Here is an 8,556-nt window from a genome sequence, read left to right as displayed (position 1 = left end):
TGTGTCTTAGGGTTTTTTTTTTCTGTTGGTGGTACTGAAATTCGTGTGCGTCTTACCATCGATGGCGTCTTACAATCGAAGAAATATGGTATTTATTTATTACTTGATTACATTTTTATACCGCCCAATAGCCGAAGCTCTCTGGGCAGTTCACAAAAATTAAAACTGTAATAAAACAACCAACCGGTTAAAAACACAAATACAAAATACAGTATAAAAAGCATATAAGAAGTTACCTTGTATCAGCTCAGACGGTATGTCCATGTAGCTCAGTTCTTTCTACAATGACCAGCAACTGATCTCTGGGGTTTTTAGACAGCGTGCAAAAACAAATTCTTTATGCATTCTTTATGCATGCAAAAACAAATTCTCTAAGTAGATTTGTGGACTCTCAAACTGAAAGAATAGCTGGGAAGTCCCTAAGGGTGGGTCTCTCTGCAGCCACAGTTCCATTATTTGTTTAGTTACGATTTATTTCGCCTGCTGTTCTTCCGAGGTTTGCAGGGCAGCCCACGGGGAATTCTCCTTGCATGCTCCGAGAGAGGTTAGGCCAAGATCCAACGGCAGGCTGAATTTAACAGCTGAGTGGAAATCCAGATCTGAAGGACGAAGGCATTAATAAACTCCCGACCTTCCATTGTAATGAAAACTGTTGTTATTCTAGAAATTTGCATGCCAAGGGCTTTCCAGTCAATAGGTTGGCTGTCAAAAAGGGAGGGCCAACAGACTCCAGCTCCAATTTGGAGCTTTCGAATAGGGTCTGATCCATTTTGGGCCACTTCAGGCCCAGTCCGACCTGCTTCGGTTTTGGATTCGGAGTGAGATCTGCCCATCCAAAGCAGGTCAGATATTGTGGGTTGCCGGGCAAGAGGCCAACCAGGAGTCTATCAGGCTCCCCACTTGCCACCCCCCAACCGCTCCCTGCTTGCCCCCTTTATAGCTGCTGTAGTTTGAACATTCGATCTAGAAAATGACATTTTTCCTTTAAAAATGGTGGCTTTTGTTGAGGACAAGCAGCTGCCAGACAGGTCAGGTACGTTCAACGGGCGGGGAGGAGACACAAATTGAAACATAATCATTAGTGGAACAGGGGGAGCGCAAACCCAAGAGTTTCGAGCACACCTAGACATCTGAGCTTTCTTTTTCAACAGATGCAATTGAGGTCCTTCTCATCTGAAATGAAACTGGCCAACTTCTGTTACTCACTCAAAGAGAAAACATCCCACTTCATCTCTCCCCCCTTCCCCCCCTTTAGCTCTGCTTAGTAAGTGCAGTCACGGATCCCAAATGCAGTTCTGGCTCCAAGGAGGAAATTTGGCAAATTAGAATGTTTGCACACATTCAGGGAGATTTGGCTGGCTGGGTAAGGCTGATGGTTATTATAGACCCAAATATATGGAAAACAAGGAGTTGCCCACCCCCTGGTCTACAGGAACAGCTGGGCATTTGGGGAGGGGCAAAGTTTCTGCAATTTCTGTGAATTTCTGATGGCCAAATTCGTGCAAATCAATTTATGAAGTTTGGGAACAACCCGAATTTTGGCTCACCCATGCAAATTGAGCCTTTCAGGCCACAGAACTACAGCGAGCCCAAAAAGGAGTGGGTTTCCCAGCAATGGACATCCCTATAGGTAAGGGGTGATTTCTCCAACCCCCCATCTACTCCCCGGAGAAATTCAGGGATGTTCCTCTGCCTGCAAATAGGGTGAAGTCCAAGCATCTATTTGTGCGCAGTGCTGGTTTGAACAAATGCCAGGAGGTTCCGTTTGAAAGAAGGAGTGAAATTGAGTGCACATTTTGGTAATCTTTCTAATGGGTGCAAAGGCGTGGGGCTTCCCTCTTTCTGTTGTTGTTATTTGCATATGTATACTGCCCCGTAGCCGAAGCTCTCTGGGCAGTTTACATTTATTTATTTATTTATTTATTACATTTTTATACCGCTCAATAGCCGAAGCTCTCTGGGCGGTTCACAAAAATTAAAACCATCATAAAACATCCAACAGGTTAAAAACACAATTACGAAATACAGTATAAAAAGCGCAACCAGGATAAAACCACACAGCAAAGTTGATTATAAGATTAAAATACAGAGTTAAAACAGTAAAATTTAAATTTAAGTTAAAATTAAGTGTTAAAATACTGAGTGAATAAAAAGGTCTTCAGCTGGCGACGAAAGCAGTACAGTGTAGGCGCCAGGCGGACCTCTCTGGGGAGCTCGTTCCACAACCGGGATGCCACAGCGGAGAAAGCCCTCCTCCTAGCCCTCCTCCTAGGCGTTCCTTCAGATAGCCTGGCCCCAAGCCGTTTAGGGCTTTAAATGTCAATACCAGCACTTTGAATCGGGCCCGGACCTGGACTGGCAGCCAATGAAGCTGGAAAAGTACTGGCGTAATGTGATCTCGTCGGCCAGTCCCTGTTAGTAAACGGGCTGCCCTGTTTTGTACCAGCTGAAGCTTCCGGACCGTTTTCAAAGGCAGCCCCACGTATAACGCATTGCAGTAATCCAAGCGAGAGGTTATCAGAGCATGGATCACTGTAGCTAGGCTATCTCTGTCCAGATAAGGGCATAGTTGGTATATCAACCTAAGCTGATAAAAGGTGCTCTTTGCCACTGAGTTCACCTGTGCCTCAAGTGACAGTTCTGGATCCAAGAGCACCCCCAAACTATGGACCCGATCCTTTAGGGAGAGTGCAACCCCGTCCAGGACAGGGCAAACATCACCTCGCCAGACAGATGAACCACCCGCTAACAGTACCTCCGTCTTGTCTGGATTGAGTCTCAGTTTGTTAGCCCTCATCCAGTCCATTACCGTGCCCAGGCACTGGTTCAGAACAGTCACTGCCTCACCTGGGTTTGATGAAAAGGAAAGGTAGAGCTGGGTATCATCCGCATATTGATGACACCTCAGTCCACATCTCCGGATAACCTCCCCCAGCGGCTTCATGTATATGTTAAACAGCATAGGGGATAAGATAGAGCCCTGTGGAACCCCATGGCTTAGGAGCCACGGCACAGAGCAATAATCCCCCAGCACCACCTTCTGGAATCGGCCATCCAAGTAGGAGCGGAACCACTGCAACGCAGTACCTCCAACTCCCAGCTCAGACAACCTATGCAGAAGGATACCATGGTCGATGGTATCGAAGGCCGCTGAGAGGTCCAGGAGAACCAACAGGGTCACACTCCCCCTGTCTCTCTCCCGACAGAGGTCATCCCACAGGGTGACCAAGGCAGTTTCCGTTCCAAAACCAGGCCTGAAACCCGATTGAAATGGATCTAGATAATCCGTTTCATTCAAGAGTGCCTGGAGTTGTCCTGCAACCACCCGCTCAAGCACCTTGCCCAGGAAAGGGATATTAGCCACCGGCCTGTAGTTGTTAACATCCTCCGGGTCCAGATTAGGCTTCTTCAGGAGTGGTCTAATTACCGCCTCTTTTAAAGAGGCCGGCACCACTCCCTCTCTCAAGGAGGCATTTACAACCTCCTGGACCCAGCCGGCGATCCCCTCCTTATTTGATGTAATGAGCCACGAAGGGCAAGGGTCAAGCACACAGGTGGTCGACCGGACTTGGCCAAGCACCTTGTCCACATCCTCGGGCCTCAATAACTGAAACTCATCCAATAAAACTGAGCCAGACGGCGCTCTGAACGCCTCTACTAGTGGAGCTGCATTTAGTGTGGTGTCCAATTCATGACGAATCTGAGCGACTTTATCTTCAAAGTGCCGTGCAAACTCGTCACAGCGTGCTACCGAGGGTTCCACCATCTCTCGCCCTGGCCCAGAGTGTAACAGGCCGCGAACAACCCGGAAAAGCTCCGCCGGACGACACTGAGAAGACGCAATGCTGGTGGAAAAGAACTGCCTCTTTGCCACCCTCACCGCCACAGAGTAGGCTCGATAGTGAGCTCTAGCCCGTGTTCGATCAGACCCAGCACGAGTCTTCCTCCACCTGCGTTCTAGCCGTCTCCCCTCTTGCTTCATCGCCCTCAGCTCAGGTGTATACCAAGGAGCTGACCGGGCTCTGCTCAGAGGGAGAGGACGCTTGGGCGCGATCGTGTCAACCGCCCGAGTCATCTCTGCATTCCACAGAGCGACCTGGGCTTCGACAGGAGCACCGGCCATATCAGCAGGAAAAGATTAAGATTAAAACACTTAAAAACAATATACAAAATTAGAAACCACCAAATCAAACAATATTGAAAACCACTATGGCCATGGCTAGACCCGGCCTATATCCTGGGATCGTCCCGGGATCATCCCTGTACATCCGACACACAGGGGATCCCGGGGGCAGGCAGGGACGACCCCTCCATTTGCCTGGGATAATCCTTAGGTCTAGCTAAGACCTGCAACAACTTTAAAAAAAAAACGACGGGCCGAAAGAAACAGACCCAGGCGCATCCAATATTGCTAAATGCCTGGGAGAAGAGAAAAGAGAAAAGACCTGGTGTTGAAAAGATAACAATGTTGGCGCCAGGCGGGCCTCATCAGGGAAATTGTTTCACAGTTGAGGGGGCCACCACAGAGAAGGCCCTCTCCCTATGCCTTTTGCTGCAGTGTCGGCAAGAAATCTCTTCGCAGCAGCCTCCCTGTTGTCTGCTACCCCCGAATGTTTGAAACCAGGGGTGCAAACCTCAGGTCCCTTGCCCTTAGCACCACCCCTTTCCCCCCATCACCAATCATTGGGCAGTTTCACAGTTTGACGAGCAGTTTCCCCCCATTCTTAAAAGCTTGAAATCCTTCTCCTAAGGCTTAGGAGTAAGAACTTCAAGGAAGATCTTCAAGGGAAGTACATGGTCTTCTGCTCCCTTTTGCTCCCCTGAAATTGAACTCAGTGACTGACATGGAAATTTAAGCCGGTTTATCAGAATCAGGGCCATGCGTTCCTGGGTTGTTGGGTTTCTTCCACCCCTTGTCATGCTGATGTGGTCATGCATAGCCGTTGTGTTACATCAGGAGTACCAGTTCCTAAAAAGCCGTTTCTTCTTAACTCAATGTGGTCCATATCATAGGTTCCTGTTGCACAATCTTGGATCAAGCTGGCTTAGGTCAACCCCTTTCAAAGCCATTTCAATCAGGCCTGGTTCTGGAACAGAAACTGCCTGGATCGCCTCGTGGGATAACGTTTGCTGGGAGAGAAACAGGGGGAGTGTGACCCTCCTGATTCTCTTGTGCCTATTTATTTGTTTATTTATTTTACTGAAGCATTTATATCCTGCCCTACAACACAAGGATCTCAGGGAGCCATACAGATAAAATCATATGCATAAAATGAATCAATAAATAAACACGTCTAAAACAAATTAAACCATTCAGATGTGAAAACCAATATGAATTTTTAAAACAGGAAAAGCCAATTAAAACAAGACGGTGTGCAGGCTGACGAACTTAGCCGTAGAATCATAGAACAGCAGAGTTGGAAGGGACCTACAAGGCCATCGAGTCCAACCTCCTGCTCAATGCAGGAATCCACCCTAAAGCATCCCTGACAGATGGTTGTCCAGCTACCTTCTGAAGGCCTCTAGTGTGGGAGAGCCCACAACCTCCCTAGGTAACTGATTTCACCGTCGCACTGCTCTAACAGTCAGGAAGTTTTTCCTGATGTCCAGCTGGAATCTGGCTTCCTTTAACTTGAGCCTGTTATTCCATGTCCTGCACTCTGGGAGGATCGAGAAGAGATCCTGGCCCTCCTCTGTGTGACAACCTTTGAAGTATTTGAAGAGTGCTATCATGTCTCCCCTCAGCCTTCTCTTCTCCAGGTTAAACATGCCCAGTTCTTTCAGTCTCTCTTCATAGGTTGGACTCCATGGCCATAGAGGCCTCTTCCAACTCTATGATTCTTTTACTCATCTAAAATTTGTGAATGATTTGGGTCTCAAGAAAACAATTAACAAGAGCACAGACAAAAAGACGGGAAGTTTTGCAGTGTTTCAGAACCTCTTAATTTGAAGTAAATGGGTCAGACAAGAAGGACATATGCTCAATTTGCCAGTCATTTTCATTAAACTGGTTGTCAATTTCTTCTGGATAATTCTACCAGCTTCCTTGCTTAGATAAATTTGATAAGAAATAGTAATTGGTTTCTTTCTTAGATTCCATGACTCCCTCCCCTACACACACTTTATGGTATAATCTCTCCTTTTAGCTGGTTCCCTCAAGACAATAATGTAGCATTTGAGTAGGCTAAAACAAAAGTTCTCAGATATATCATAAAGTTTATGTATTATGTAATTTTTTATTTAAATATATATTTCTAAACCACAAAAAGGATACCAGGATGGTATGCAAAAAGCACAAATGAAATTAATCTTGACAACAGCAAAACGCCAATCATGATCGCAAGCAACAAAAGGGGAGATAAAAGTATAAAACCTCAGAGCAGGCAAAGAAAAAAATATACCATTTAAAACGTCTTGGGAAATAATTAAATCCAGATGTTACTCGGCATCAGAGCGGAGGTTTTGGTTACAGGTAGGGGAGAAGACATGGGGGAAATTGAGCTATCTTTATTGGACCTGTGCCTCCCTCATTTTTCTTATTATCAATGACTGCAGCATACATTGATGTACGACACAAGATAAAATCAAATATAAGAGAGGTCCTACCTACAAGGAACTGGAATAACGGGCTCAAGTTAAAGGAAGCCAGATTCCAGCTGGACATCAGGAAAAACTTCCTGACTGTTAGAGCAGTACGACAATGGAACCAGTTACCTAGGGAGGTTGTGGGCTCTCCCACACTAGAGGCCTTCAAGAGGCAGCTGGACAACCATCTGTCAGGGATGCTTTAGGGTAGGGTGACCAAGTGACCATAAATGGATGCTTTAGGAGAGGGGAGGACGGGGCTCCTGTATCTTTGACAGTTGCATGGAGGGGGGAATTTCGGCAGGTGTCATTTGTGTGCATGTTGCACCTGGTGGGGTTTCCTCTTCATCACAACGGTTGAAGCTACAGGAGCTATACTGCAGCTATACTGTGACCAGATTTAAGAGAGGGCAGGGCACCTGCAGCTTTGACTGTTGTGATGAGTGGGAAATTTCACCAGGTTCTTCATGTATGCAGATGACGCCTGCTGGGGTTCCTTTTTCAATGCAGCTGTTGGAGATGTGGGGGACCCTGTCTTCCTTTTCATATGGTCACCCTACTTTAGGGTGGATTCCTGCATTGAGCGGGGAGTTGGACTCGATGGCCTTTTAGGCCCCTTCCAACTCTGCTATTCTATGATTCTATGTTATCAGATTCTGCAGATAGAAAGGTACCTCTTCAAATATCTGTGATACATGACTGGTTTTCCCTCCTAAATACCATCACAATTGACAGAAAAACAGATCACAAAATGGCCCGGTCTGTCTTTTAACCTTTGCTGTATATTTTCTTAGACATTTCCTTTAAATAAACGGGATAGGGACTTGTGATTGGTTGCTTGATTGCCTGGTCAAGTGATTCCTTAAGTTCTGTTGTTGTTTTCTTTATGAGATTATCCCTGCTTTTGAGGTGGGGCCTCAGAAGAATAATGTAGCATTTGGGGAGGAAGATGCAACCCAGGAGACCAGCCCCAGAGGCCAGGATGGAGAAGATCTCCACGGCCTCCATGGACTTCCCTTTGGTGCTCAGGTAGGTGGGCACAGGGCCGGTGCTACCATAGAGGCCACTCAGGTGGCCGCCTAGAGCACCAAGATAAGGGGGCGCTGAATGCCCCCCCCGAAGCCGCTCTCCCACAGCAGCTCTGAGAGGGCGGCTTCCGGGCGCTATGTTCTGAAGCCACCTGCCCGCCCCAGTATCCTGGCTTCGATTTGGCTGGGCGCCCACCCAGCCAAAGCGAGGCCACGCCCACCCACCCCACTCTAGTGTCCTGGCTTCTCCCAGAGCGGCTTCCAGCCGGACGTACCGTTCCGAAGCTGCCTGCCCACCGGCATCCCCACCCTGGTGTCTTGGCTTCGCTTCGGCTGGGTGCCCACCCAGCTGAAGTGAAGCCACGCCCGTCCCCCACCCCAGCATCCTGGCTTCGCTTTGGCTGGGTGGGTGCCCAGCCGAAGCGAAGCCAGGATGCTGGGGGGGGGGGGGAAGGGAGCGGCTTCGGAACGGCACACCCAGCCGGAAGGCTGCTCTGGGAGAGCGACTTCTGGGCACGCCATTACAAAGCCGCCCCCCACCCCCCCACCCACCCCCAGCATCCTGGCTTCGCTTTGGCTGGGTGGGCGAGATGGCGCCCTGCACCCAGGTATGTTGGGGAGGGTGAATGAAAGCAGCTCACCTGCCTAGAGTGCAAAATAGTCTGACACCGGCCCTGGGTGGGCACGAAGGAGACCCAGACACTGCAAAACACCAGCGTGCTGAAGGTGATGGACTTGGCTTCATTAAAGTTGTCAGGCAATTTCCTCGTCAGGAAAGCCAGCGTAAAGCTAATGACGGACAGGAAACGCATGTAGCCCAAGGCAGTGCAGAACATGGTGACTGAGCTTTCATTGCATTCCACCACAATCTCTCCAGCCAGGGAATGGAAATCCAGTTTTGGGAATGGGGGAGATGTGGAGGAACCGAAAAGGGAAGGCTCCC

The sequence above is a fragment of the Elgaria multicarinata genome, chromosome 5 (genome assembly GCF_023053635.1).
Source record: "Elgaria multicarinata webbii isolate HBS135686 ecotype San Diego chromosome 5, rElgMul1.1.pri, whole genome shotgun sequence".
Taxonomy (NCBI): Eukaryota; Metazoa; Chordata; class Lepidosauria; order Squamata; family Anguidae; genus Elgaria; species Elgaria multicarinata.
The sequence above is the reverse complement of the archived record's forward strand: the minus strand, read 5'-3'. Positions refer to the sequence as shown.